Here is a 14254-nt window from a genome sequence, read left to right as displayed (position 1 = left end):
TCTCTCTCTCTCTCTCTCTCTCTCTCTCTCTCTCTCTCTCTTTCTCTTTCTCTTTCTCTTTCTCTTTCTCTTTCTCTTTCTCTTTCTCTTTCTCTTTCTCTTTCTCTTTCTCTTTCTCTTTCTCTTTCTCTTTCTCTTTCTCTTTCTCTTTCTCTTTCTCTTTCTCTTTCTCTTTCTCTTTCTCTTTCTCTTTCTCTTTCTCTTTCTCTTTCTCTTTCTCTCTCTCTCTCTCTCTCTCTCTCTCTCTCTCTCTCTCTTTCTCTTTCTCTTTCTCTTTCTCTTTCTCTTTCTCTTTCTCTTTCTCTTTCTCTTTCTCTTTCTCTTTCTCTTTCTCTCTGTCTCTCTCTTTCTCTTTCTCTTTCTCTTTCTCTCTCTCTGTGTGAGGGGTTTGTTCCTTATGCACGGCCACATCTTTAAAGCTACAAACTCCGTACTCGGGGTACTGATACAAGTTTGTGTGGAAAGTAACATGGGCTGTGTGGCCGAGGCCTCAGAGACCGTTTTGAGGCTAAAGTGACCGATATAACATTTTTTGGTAAAAAGGATGACCAATTGGCCTCAAATTGAAAAGGGTGGATTTTTTTTTCAGTGCAACACAATTGAGAGATTAACTTCAACTTTTCCCATCACTGGGGACGGGTACTTTCACTGATATAATATAAGAATATATATATATATATATATATATATATATATATATATGTATATATGTATATATGGATATATATATATATATATATATATATATATATATATACATATACATATACTTCATGCAAGCTTAGTTTATTTATTTCATCATGAAAGGTGATGAAATATAAATAATTAATTTGGTGGGAAGGAGGGACTTGTTTTAGTTGATTGTAAGATGTGAGTTAATAATTAATTTATGGGAGGGAGGGAATAAGCGAATTAATCAGGTTTATGTGCACACGTGGAAAATTTCAGCATTTACCTGCCAGATAACACGACCTTGATAACGTCACTTTTTAAATGGATTCTTAATGGTTCATCGGGTCTTGAAGACACTGAAATGTTCGACTTGATGAAAGTTCCGCGGAATACCACTCTGACCGTCTGACGTTAAACTAGGAAGGACCAAAAAATGGTAAATAAGCGCTTTGACCTTGCTTTAGGCGATGCATTATGGGTTTTTGGATTGATGGAAGGTTGGGGAGGAGAGTTTTAGGGTTGTGGGTGTTGGGGGTTGGGAGGGAAGGTTTCCCATATGTTTCTGCATCAGCGTTAATAAATGATACACAGCAACAGGACCCAGGTAGTGTATATTTCAGTTGGTGGTGAGGGTAGTGAGACATCAACCCAATATGCACCAAAAGGAGCATTTTAAAACTCCACCTGTATGAGGATCCTTTTTGTCTCCATTCGACTTTGCTTTGTTAATGTGCCCTCGGTGGGCATTGGAAACACACCAGGAACATACTCATGGTGAAGGGGCACATTTGCATTGGAATTGTCATGCATGCCAATGGGTGCTTTTAACGGACCCCGGAATTCCCTTTCAAATTAGCACCGGCCAATTGTTCACCTTGAACAAGAGTAAATACTGAGTGATTAAGTAAAATCGAAATGAAATTTATGTGTGAACGACTAAATGCAAAATACCCCAAGTTCATGCAAACATATATATATATATATATATATATATATATATATATATATATATATATATATATATATATATATATATATATGTAGTTTTGCAATAAAAAAATACTTGTTTTTCAAAAAAACGTGTGTTATTGGAAGCCGTACATGTGCTGTACTTATAGTTCATATCTAATATCATGTCTGTAATTTTTCTATCGGTGAGTGTCATGTAATGATGGACTTTTCAATGATGGAGCGATGTTCGGTCGGTCATCAAGTTTTCATACGACGAAGCGTTTCAAGATTATTGCACTGCAAGTCAAATCCATGGATGTTTGGTTGCTGTGCCCCTCATTAATCGAGTACACCACGTTGCCAAGATGGGTCAAGGAGTTAAACCATGGCAGAGAATGGAATCGATCGATGGTGACTCCAGTTCGTGAAGACCCTCATATACAACAGGTCCACAAACGAACTCTGCCGTGGAAATCACGATGATGTCTGATCGTCCGTTTCTGAACTCGCAAAGCAGTTTGGCATTTCAGCTGGAAGTTTGGAAAGTATTATCCACGAACATCTTGGCATGTTAAAGGTCTCTACCAGAAGGGTGCCTCAAAACCTCAATGCGCTCGATCACCGCCAGAGAGTGGAGTCGAGTAAAGAATTGCTTGTGCTCTTGAATGCTAATCCAGTAGAGTTTTTGTCACGTCTGGTTACCGGTGATGAGACTTGGGTTCACCACTGGGACCCTGAGACCGAGACTAAATGAATAACAGGGCATGTCCAAACGTAAAAGAGCTTAGCATCCAGTCCTCTTCTGGAAAAATTATGGCTACCGTCTTTTAGGATTCATAGTGCTGCTGATTGATGACACGCCATACAAAACTACAATGACTTATCAATATTATGCTGACTTCTCGGAATGGCTGCATGAAGCCATCCACTCAAAACATCGGGGGGACATTGGATGCGAGCATGGTGTTCCCCTGCTGCATGACAATGTGCCAGTTCACAAGGTCAGAGTTGCACAGGTCCTCCTTCGGCATTGAGAAATGAAGTTGAAAACTTTTTATGATCTTGTTTCTATACATGTGAGTTGCAAAATGTTTTGAATGTCCATTGTACGTGGAACTCGCATCGCCATTACCCTTGAGATCAATTCGTCAACTTCAAAAAAATCGCCTCAAAAACAGTCTTCGCCAACCGCACCCTTCCGAACACACCGCTGTCAACCACAGTGAGGGTGCGTGGTTATCAATTGAAGTATGCACGTGAGTATCTCATCCATAAATAACTCCAAGTTGTTTTTTATCATTGTTTTTGTCTCCGTTGTGTTGTTTTCTCTACTTGTGCAAGTTTTTGGAATGAGCTATAGCCACAACAGTCCAAAAAACCGCCACCGTCTCTTTTGTTTCTCAACATGTTCAAGTCAATAGAATTGTTGTTGATTACAAAGCATTTCCTTCAACTTGTTAATGGAGAAACGAAGAAGAAAATAAAAGTTTACTTTCCCAGACTACTCCGTATCTCGTGCCAAGAAGGTTTTTTTGGACTACCCTCGTAACCGTAGTTTCAATCGCGCTGTTGTTCTCCTCTGAGATACGAGTCAATATCCGATCGTCTTATATAGTGTAGAGTAAATGAGTGACAATCTCTAACTAGGCATTTACCGTGTGGTTCTGGTATGCTTTCGGTCTCGGCACTCGTTCCCACTCCGATAGGGAAGATGTGTCGCAAGATAAAGGGCCTGGTGCAAACTTTAATGCCTCTGTGGCACGCTAGGCTTTACACAGGTGTAAAGGTAAACCTTTTTTGTTTTCTGGTCTGGCAGGTTCCATTGTAACGGGGTATATGTTCACATTTTCAACTGTGGTCTCGATTCACCAGTAAGAACTTTGATAGCTATGCTGTGACACCGAACGCTTAACTTCACCCAGCCTAACTAAAGTTCTCGTTGAATGGTTGTGTTTTGTAGAACACAATTCTGCTCATCTTGTACTGTCGTGGTGCATAGATGATTGGACGAGGAGATGAGAACTACCCTTTGTGGTCTTTCAAAGCCGTTTAATTTACAAGGAATGTGTGTTGAGTCCGCAAAGCTAATGGCAGACTCAGCACATTCATCTGTAGGTATGAAACGTAGAATGCACAGAATGGGAGTAAATCTACCAGGAGAGTCCTTGGGAGTGGGTCTGTACTCTGGAGTCAGAGTCCTGGAGTTTTTATCTCACCATCGAGTGCTTTTGTACGCCATCCGCCCGACTTGGCTCACCGTGCCGTTTGCTGAGCCATGTTAGCTCTCAGCTTAACTCACTGATGGCTGTCACAGACATCCGGTCTCAGGGTGACCCTGTGGTCATGTGTGCTCATGAGAAGGACCGTTGTTGGATTTATTTGTTTGAAGTTGTGCCTCAAAACCTTTTATAATGATGAACCTTCCACCCCTCTTTTACTCGTTCTCTCGTAAACGATATTTTATAAGAATTTGTCATACCTGTGCCATATGCACACCATATGTAACGTCATCTATCCATTTGCTGGTGGTCTTTGAATGAACCCCATCATTGCCATTAAGCTAACATCCACCGATGAAGAACCTACAGTTGATGTCCCCTTTCATTTGTAGGTAGGAAATGTAGCCTATTGGCACATAGTGGTCTACTCCTCTCTCGAGATAGTGAGATCTGATCTTTAAAGTCATTTAAAACTCCATACAGAAGGAGCAGCTGCATTTACAAATGCTTGGCCTGATGGTGCTCCCATCTGACTCATGATACTGAGAACCCAAGTTTAAATCCCATGTACTATATCATGTCCTTGTCTTAAGTATGATTTATGTATCGGCTTCACTTTGATCAGCACCAGTTTTACTCGAAGAACAAATGTATGATGAGATGGACAAATCAAAGTCAAGCACGTTACTAATGGAGCTACAATAGCAGCACAGCCATGGCTGTAACAATGCAACAAACAAGCAGACCCCATCAATGACTGATTCCGAGTCGAATATGCATATACTTACTACAATGGTCGTCGACATAGTAATATCTAGCGCACACCTCCATCAGGCTGAACAGTTGATGTTTAGTTTCCGGATTTGCATCCTGACCTGAACCAAAATCGAATCCGCTTGTTCTTGCCACCTACCAACTAATTTACCTAGTTTTGTCATAATCCGTCACAACTTTTGAAATATCGTGCTGCACTACATATCGTATCTGGATCCTGATTCGGATTTTCACCAAAATCGAATCGATTCGTCCATGCAATACTCGCAACCTGTCCACCAAGTTTTGTCCGAATCCATCAAGAACTTTTTGAGATATGGTGCTCTATATTGTTTTTCACCCATCAATTAAGAAATTCTCGCATCTGGATCTTCACCAAAATCTAATCAATTTGTCCGAGTCACACACCCAAATTTCATTGGACTTCACCAAATGTACACCAAGTTTCGTCGAATGTGTCCACAACTTTTTGAGACATCCTGCTCACAGACAGACAAACAGACGGGGGTGAAAACATAACCTCCGTCCACCTTTGGTGGCAGAGGCAACAAGAGGTGTATTCTCGTGTCTCTATCATGTTTCCTACTTTTGTCAAACTTATTAAATCTTATCAAGTTCTCTCTCTTTTATCTCTGAACAAGATCGTGACATATCAAAAAGGAGTTCAACATTTCTCCGGATATAGATACAATACTCAGAGAAGCTACAATGTTTGTTTTTATTTTTCAAGAAAAGACAAAGAACATTCTCGTATACGTTGAACAATAAATAAAATCAACCAAATCATTCCAATTCTCCTTCATTTGGGTTGCCATTGTGGATTGTGCCCTCTTTGACAACACAATGCTTCAATTCTCAATCCCCACCCCAATTGCTCCCCATCCTGGTCATAAAAGCTCGAATTTCAGACTTTTTCCCACCTGTGGAACCGCCTTCCATACTCTATTCAATCTCATTCTCTCCTCTAGGTCTTCAAGACAGGTCTTCACCACCATCTTGTTACCCCCCATCCAAAATCAAGATCTTTTCTACACCCGTTAAACCACTCCCCACCCCCACCTGTCCCAAAAATTTACTCATGTATCAATATTGTCCATCCTTTGCGATCTTTCATCGTTACCTGCATCCCTTGTTTGTCCATCTCCGTCCACCTTCTCCCTCTGCCCTGCTGTTAGTGTTTCCCCTTTCTCTTGCTGTTCCATTTGTTATGTCGTGTCCTGATTTGTTCTGTGCCATCGCTTTTCCATGAGCCTAGACCATGTATTAAAAAACAACAATAAAAACAATTTTTTTATATACAATATCAAGGCTCGAAAAAGAGCTAACGCACAGAATGTATAACAAGGGGAGCAGGAGACAAGAGGGACGGGAGAGCGAAGCACAAAACAGTGGGGAATAGACACTTGAGGAGATCTGTGGAAGGGAGAGGGATGGGGCGGGGTACATTGGGTAAACGAGATGGACACTTTCGGGACTTTCAGGAAGGAAAGCAGGGAATTTGAAGGAGGTGGGTTTGGGGTGGATTAACGGGGAGAGAAAAGATCATGATTTTGGATGGGAGAAGATAAGAGATGGTGGTGAACAACTGTTTTGAAGACTTGGTGGGAGAGGGGGGATTGAAGATTGTGTGGGAGTTTGCTCCAAAGGGGGGTTGGGGGGGGCGAGGAATGAAAGAATGAAGGTGAGCAGTGATTTTTGATTTTGATCGTTTAACCAGAGGGGGTTGCTGGCAGACATTGAGCGCCCTGTGGAAATATGGGTGAGACAGATAGCAGACAGAGCGGGGGGGGGGGGGTAGTGGGCCAGGACAGAGTGAACAATGATCCGAAAAACCCTACTAAGCTCGTGTGTAGTTGGATCAAACAAGGTTGAAGGTGTTTCTTTATATTCAATTCCAAACGACCTTATCAGCTCCTCGAGACAGTTTAATGGGCCTGATTGTTTTGCAGGACAATATGTCCCACGGATGTTAAAAATGACTTCAATGTGTGTCACATCTCACAAGGAGAGCCATCGTGTCACTAAACAGCGGTGAAGCAATTAGGAACATCAAATGGGACTTAATTTCAAACGGGCCTGAGGAGGAACATAGGCGAGTTTTAATTTTGCGTTTCCAAGACTTCCCCAGGGTCCACTTAAAGGCAAATTGGGATGGTGAGTTGTTTTGATGCTGAGTGTTAACAGGGGATTGGAGCATTATTGTTCTGCCGAAGTGTGTTTGCTTTGAGGCCTCCCCCGTGTTTCTGTCCCGGGGGTCTCGCGTTCAAATCCGGCTCTACTCGCAGACCCGCCACACGCTTCTCTGGGCGACTGACCCGCACGCCTCTGCTTCCCAACGTTGTGAAAAGAGTGATTATGGGTGTTGAGGGAGTTATAAATCTGGGGGTTGGGGATTGAAAATGGAGGGTTAAAGGTTGGCTGGAAATGTATAAATTAATAGATGTGTGTCGAGCCAAAAATGACCAAAAGTGGAGGGCTAAGCACACCAGGGATGTGCAAGGGAGGGTATGTAAAGAGGGAAGGAAAGCCAAAGAAGGGGGCCTCTGAAAAAACAAAATGAGGGTGAGGGTGGACTTGGAGTGTGGGAGGGATAGATGGATGTTCGGCTTGCTGTTTCGACAGACGGAGGGGGCTGTTTGTATTCACCCTGTCAATTTGTTAAAGCCACTAATAGCATTCCCCTAAGGGACTCCCTTTCTACACCTCTCTCTGCACTTCTCGGCTGATGTTTCAGGGAGAGACAGCCAGGCACTTAGCAAGGATTAATTTTGTGGCCTGGACCTCCCGCTAATATTTTTTTCTTTATTTGTTTTCTACTTATGACGATGTATAAACTGGTTCGGGCTGTTTCAAGAAGCAGGAATTCGCAAAAGACCCCAAAGTTGCGGGACAACTTTATAAAACGCAAACACTTTTGGGACGCAACCACACCTCGAGCTGCAATGGGACCATTCGAGGAGCTGTACCGAAGGACCTGCTGAACCTCCCTGCCTCCTGATTTATCCAGGGCATCAATCTCCTGACGTTAGCGAAACATGAATATTTTATCATATTGAATTGCTAACCCAATCACAGGACTTCTGTAGTTATCAACCGAACGTCCAGACGTCCCAGGGTTACCAGCTAAGCCTCCATACCCGCTGAGTTACATTGGAGGCATTTCCGAGCTTCCTGGGATACCAGTTGAGTAAGCCAAAAAATTCCAGCCAATGCTTATCAGGGGGGCTGGATCTAGTAGATCAGAGGCTGAGAATTTATTATGCTTTTTCCCGTAACTACTGGTTCATTCATCAAATGCTTCATTCCCTCTTCCCAGATACATGGAAAAGGATCGGTATGACAAGGCAAGCAAGCATTAACTAAGGTCAAAGGCCATTTCTACTTCTATGAGAAGCTATTTGAGTCATTGAATAAATATTTCTTCCATTGTTGTGGCCGAGTAGTTTAGTATGTTTGTCATGTCTTCTCACAGTTTGTGTTATTTTAACACGTGATCTGGAGTGAGGTTGGTTAATGACTCAGGAGTTATCAACTTATTATGTACCCGATGGGGTTGGAGGAAGGACATATAAAGAAATGCAATTGGCAAAAGGAAGAGTTTGGGGGAGATGAGAGGGGAAGGGATGTAGAAGAAGGGGAGAGAAAAGAGAAAGGTGGTTGAGAGGAGGATGGTGAAGGCAAAATGGGCATGTCAGAGCCTTTTTGGGGGAAGGAGAGGGGGGGAGAGAGAGAGAGAGAGAGAGAGAGAGAGAGAGAGAGAGAGAGAGAGAGAGAGAGAGAGAGAGAGAGAGAGAGAGAGAGAGAGATATATATATATATATATATATATATATATATATATATATATATATATATTACACCTTCTTAGCATGCATAATATGTAGATGGTCGTTGGTGGCCTCCAGACCGAAAATCCACCATATTCAGCAAAAAAGGTCTTTGGATTTTTTTACATTAGGGGGCGACTTGGTGGAATGGTCGGGATTGAGTAATGGGTTGGGTTTTTCAGTTAGAGCTAGTCCAAGAGTTAGTATGGTTTCGGTAAGCCTTTTGGGGTAGAGAGAGGATTATGCTTAGAGTTGCTTTTAGGATTACATTTAGGACTTCACTTTCAAATTGGGCCTTACTGTGGGCCTGAGCTCCCTACAGAGTCAGCCCTTGGTCAGGAAATGAGGCAACGGAAGTTAACCCTTTAATTACCCACCTGTTTTTACAACCCTATTGCTGCTGTCTCTTTTTTCACCCATCAATAAATCATGTATGTTCCAAACCAACACCCATGATCCTATGCATTGGTGTGAGCACTTCAGAGTTTTGAGACTTTTAAAATCATCTTTTTCTGACCTGCCTGATTAGTTCGATACATTTAAACCTGTGCGGAGATGGGGGTGAAGGCGTGGTGGGGGTGGGTGAGGGATGGATGAAATAGTATGTACATAATTATACACTTGGCATCAATTTGGGATAACAATTTTATAAAGTCAATGATGACAATTCCTTTTGATGAAAAGCACATTTGTAAGTAAATTCAGCATGTATTCCCAAGTGCTTTGCCCAGCAGGTTTGACAGGGTATCCTTTTGTTGGTGTGGTACATATGTCATATGGCCCGGGGCCTTTGCATTGTTTAGACGCGGCAAAAAAATGCACGGGTTAAAGACTTCCAGTTACAAACACATTGTTTGTGAAATATCCATTTTGTGTTTGAGTGTGAATGATGCAGCATCAACTGAATGACTTACATACTTACTTCCTTGTACATATGCATTAACAAACAGCTGCAACGTACAATTGCAATAACATGATTTTTAAGGCGAGATTGGATATTAAACCAAGGAGGTAAACTAAACTCTAGGAATCTCACAATGCGATTCTTTAAAAATGTAAGAAAGAAGTAGAGGAGCTTTGATAGAAGCTGCCTTTCTCACTAGTTTATACCTATTGGTGAAATGTTTATTTGTGGGTTATTAGTTTTCTGTTAAATGAGCGATCAGTGTCTGGACTGCCACACTACTCTTTTGAAAGTGTTTTCTGGAACATAGAGGACACACCATGAAGTATATCTAATATATAAAGCTCTTTCTTACCACTGACTGACTGACTCACTGACTGACTCACTGACTCACTGGCATATTAAAGATCGGTAGCTTCTTTATGATGGAGGAAGCTGAAATTTTTCATTCTGATGGACCTCAAAGCTGACACACTGGAAAATAGTCATAGAACCATCGGAAAGTATCAGTAAATGAAAATATAAATAAATGAAACAATTAATGAACAAAAAAAAATAAATGAAAAAAATGCTGGTGAGCAACTTCAGACAATGGGGAAGCATGGCAATTTTGTGTGCCAATAGACATCAAAGCTGGTACATGTGGAAAAATGACAGAACTGTTGAAAAGTGTCCGTAAATGAAAATATAAATACATGAAAATAAATAAACAAAAAATGCAGGTGAGTCAGAGACAATGGGGAAGCACAGTAATTTTGTTTGCTGATGGACATTGAAGCCAAAACACAAGGGAAAATCACAGAACTGTTGGAAAGTGTCCGTAAATGAAAATATAAATACATGAAAATAAATAAACAAAAAATGCAGGTGAGTGACCTGAGATAATGGGGAACTCACTGTTCGTATTCACTGTAAGTGCAAGCATACCCTACTCGTAATTAATATAACACTCTTGGACAGTTTGGGCTTTCCTTCATTCTATAGAGTACCACTTTTGTGTATACTTCAACAATACCAGCTTTGAGTAAACTCCAACAGTACCAGTTTAGTGTATCCTCCAACAGTACCAATTTAGTGTATCCTCCAACAGTATAAGTTTAGTGCATCCTCCAGCAGTACCAGTTTTGTGCATGCTCTAACAATACCAGTTTAGTGCATCCTCTAGCAGTACCAGTTTCAACAGAATCAGTTTATTGTATCCTCCAACAGTACCAGTGTTGTGTATCCTTCAACGGTTCCAGTTTCATGTATCCTCCAACATTGCCAGTTTGTGTATCTTCCTTAGAGTCTTGAATACAGATGTTGCTGGAACATGAAGTTGGGCTATAATCTGCCACTTGGAGTCGTCTTCACGAGATAAGAATTTGATTTATATCCATTTGTCATGTAATATTTACTTCCAAAGAGCCATAGTATTCACCAAACATTCACCTATACAGTATTTTATAGTCCTATAGGGGTGGCACATTCTGATGTACGGTATTGACACTTAATTTTGACAGGATAGCCTGAAGATATGCATGCTTTCTTCGAGCTATCTAGTCTAGGTTCATATCTCAACACATTTATAAACTGCCATCTTGGTATTTTACAGGTCTGGTGATTCATCAATGTGTGTGCCATCCCTAGGTTGGACTGGATGTTAAACTAGTTGGCCCATCTGTCAGCAGTGGTCCGTGGTGGACCTTAAATATTCCACGTTGTTTCTCATGAAGGGGGTAGGGAAGTTACATTCAGCAGCTGAAACAAATTACAACTTCCTACCACTTTGAGTCAAATATCAGGCCTGACCATCCGTTAAGGTAGTAGTAGTAGTAGTAGTAAGAGTAGTAGTAGTAGTCGTGGTAGTACTCATAGTAGTAGCAGCAGAAGAAGAATATTATTCACTTTATTATTATCAATTGTGAAGGATAAATTTGGCAAAATGACTGTTTCAATTTTGCAGAAATACTTGTCCATTTGGCTAATAAGATAATTGGTTGCCACAAAAAGGTGAGGCAGGTAAAGCTTGTACAACACAAACAAAGTTATGCACACTTGTGTGCCAATTAGAATTTCTTTCTTCTAAAATACGTTTTATTATAGCATTAAATATATTTTCTATGTCCTATATAACGATACTCCATGACAGATTTCCGACAACATATTGCCACTGATGTTGGTGAGTCATTGTTTTCATTGTTTTGTAAAGAAACACGCTTCGATCCTGCCAAGCAGCTGTTATCCAGGCAGGAATAATATGGTACCCATATGGCAGTCCACTTGCAAGGCTCTTTTTCATTGATTATATGAGTTTTATTCTATTCGTAACGCCTCCCGTTTGAAATAAATTCTTCCTTTTGTAAATGTAAGTCTTTACAGAGAGAAAAATGGAAGGCTATGCAAACATTGAACCATTCTGGAATTTCCTTATTCTTTTTGGTGAATTCTCCCCAGAAATGCCAGGAGCCGCTGCACCGGATCAAAATGGTGTTTGGTGCTGAAGCAGCGATGAAATTATTTACACCTAAGAGTGTCATAAACTGAAAACGCTCCATGAGAGCCCGATTCCATCCATCCATTGGGACCATACTCTGTGCAGAGTGTTGGTGCTGCCTCAGCAGTCTCCTTGGCTGTTGGACACAATCCTGGACGAGTCACCACTCCGACACAGGGTACCAGCAAGTTGGCACTCATTTTGCCGACATCGGAAGGATGACAGGCAGAGTTAACCCCACCTGGTATTAATTCAACAACTGAGTAGGATTTGAACTCAGGAAGCTCAGATCTCAAGCTCAGATCTCAAGCCCACCACCCTTGCCGTTAAGCCAACACCAGGCTTCAGAGCCCGATTCATTATCGGTATCTGTATCGATATCGGTATTGTGAGACCAAGTAAAGAAAGAATGGAGGAAGCCAATCTGAAAAATCTGACTTTGTCAAACTGATTTACACCTATTATGTATAAATGGCATGCTTTGCCTTGCTTTATGCTCGTATGGAAGTTCTTAATACATTTATCAATGTTCAATACATTTTAAAAACGTGTTTCATTCCCAGATCCTTTTACTGTGCATTGATAAAACTCCAAACATCCGGACCTTTCCTCAAGCTCCGAAGGCTGTGGCTGCCCCCATCTCCGTTTCATAGGTAGCACCCAACCCAGTAATCTGATGCATCCGGGGCTCCGATCTGACCCACTTCTGGATTTAATCAATGTACGAGGTACATCCCTTATTTATTTCTAAACCAAGTGAGCTCTGATAGACAGTACAGGACGTGATCATTCAATTTAAATTAATTCCGATGAATTGTGTTACTTCTTTGACTCTTGTGCGTGGAACTTTTTGAGGAATCAGCTCAGTTAATCAGCAGGAGACATATTTATTGTTATTATCCCGCATGGGAAGCGAGGAGTGGGGTGAAGCAATTGGTGCATTTTGTCCGTCTGTATTTCTGTGTGTCTCTCCACAAATATCAGTTTATGATCAAGGAACATCTTAATTTAAATCAAATGGTATATTTTGAAAACGAATCGGAAAAGCAAACAAACCTGTAGTTTAGCATTACTTTGGCTTTGAATTTTACCTGATCGCACATCCGCAGAGAGGAGTGAGATAATCTTTCTACCCTGTTTGCCTGTATGGCAGTTAAATAAAATTGAAAATCACTCCAAACAGGAAACTTACTGTTTTTAAAGAGCAGGTTGCGGGTCACCAAACATGTTCTGAAAATTTATCAATATGATTATATGTACATTAAATAGTTTGATGCAAACTATTGTGGTTGCCTAACTATTGGGAAAATTAATGAAATTTAACTCCGAAGTTGTTATTTCTCGAGGCTGTTGAAAAAAACAGCCGCGTGCCCATATATGGATGGTGACGTCACGTTCTCCAAAACAAAGCGGACGCTCACTCACTGAATGAAGAAGTGTCCAGTTCAGCGGGCCGTTCTTTAGCTTTTTTGAGCTTGCAACTGTCTATATTATCTTTTTTTATTTTGAATTATTGTAGAACAAAGTTATTTGGATATTTGTACATCATGCCTCGTACGTGTGTCGTCATGTTTTGCAAAAATGGCTGGAAAACGGGTAATCGCTCCCACCGATTCCCGAAGGAATCAAACATTCGCCGCAGTGGATAAGATTTGTACAAACAAAACGGAAGAATTTTCCCCCAAATAAAACGGGTAAAGAGGACCCTTTGGAAAGACGTCATTTGTGGTGACCATTTCACAGCCGAAGATTAAGAAGGCATAAACACATCTGATCACCACTCTGTGAATATGAGTTGTTGGTTGACAAGTTCTCCAGATACTGCTCTGTCACAGAATCAATTGTTGAGTTTAAGTGAGATAAACCTTGAAATGTATTCTTAAAGAGAACATGGAAAGACACAAAAATAAACTTTCTGAAAAACACAAGCATGAAAAAATTTCTCAACAAATCAACTTATTGTTGATTAAATTACTTTTTTAACAGTATCAGCAAATTTTTCTATTTCATTTCAATTGTAAAAAATTGATCAATTTTCCACTTATTTTTTCTAAATTTGGTAGAATATTTCCCAATGAGGCGAAACATGTTTTGGCATTTATATGCCACAACAGTCTCTTGAAAGTTGGGGTTTGTTCTAACTGTTCACTTTTGCTGGGGTCAAGCTCAGCTGTCAGAAAGACTTCAAAGCCAAGGTTACGGTGTATAATATATTTGGGTCCATTATTGATTCATTCTATTTCTGACTCTTGAGTGAGTAGAGGGTTAAAATTATTATATCAAGTCACAGACGAATCAAACTTTACATTATTTTATGCATCGAACAAGAAAATGAAAATCTACAAACCAATCTGTCTGGTGGAGTCTGTCAGTGTGAACTAGTCCTGCCACTTGTACACGAAATAAGCCGTTTTCTGGCACTTGCAAGTGG

This window comes from Eptatretus burgeri, chromosome 14 (assembly GCF_056783735.1).
Source record: "Eptatretus burgeri isolate ZD-2024b chromosome 14, Ebu_testis_v1, whole genome shotgun sequence".
NCBI lineage: Eukaryota > Metazoa > Chordata > Myxini > Myxiniformes > Myxinidae > Eptatretus > Eptatretus burgeri.
This window is presented reverse-complemented; position numbering follows the sequence as displayed.